This window comes from Myotis davidii, unplaced genomic scaffold, assembly GCF_000327345.1.
Source record: "Myotis davidii unplaced genomic scaffold, ASM32734v1 scaffold211, whole genome shotgun sequence".
NCBI classification, from domain to species: Eukaryota; Metazoa; Chordata; class Mammalia; order Chiroptera; family Vespertilionidae; genus Myotis; species Myotis davidii.
The window spans coordinates 479,329-479,780 of NW_006282523.1; positions in this window are offsets into that span (position 1 = coordinate 479,329).

Below are 452 nucleotides of genomic sequence, written 5' to 3' on the forward strand. Positions count from 1 at the left end.
CAGCCTCACAGCCCCAGAGCCGCCTGGAGAGCTCTCCGCCAGTGCCGCGTAGTGAGCGCGGGGGTCTAATTACCCCAGCCAGCAGGTCCCCCGAGAAGAAGGCCGGCCAGCCCAGCCGGTGTGGCCCAGTGGGTAGAGTGTTGGCCTGCGGACGGAAGGGTCCTGGGTTCGATTCCCAGTCCAGGCACAGGCCGGGGTTGTGGGCGGATCCCAGTGAGGGGGGGCAGGAGCCAGCCAATCAGCGATTCTCTCTCATCATTGATGTTTCTTTCTCTCCTTTCCCTTCCTCTCTGAAATCAAGGGAAAAAAATATTAAAAAATAAAACAAGAAAAGAAAGAAAAAGGCCTCCTGACCCCAGGCCTTTCCGGTTTCCTGGGGGAAGCACAGGGTCTGCGGAGGCACCTGCTCAGGTGTGAGGAGGCCCCGCTCCCAGCTCCCCGGGGCCCTGGCG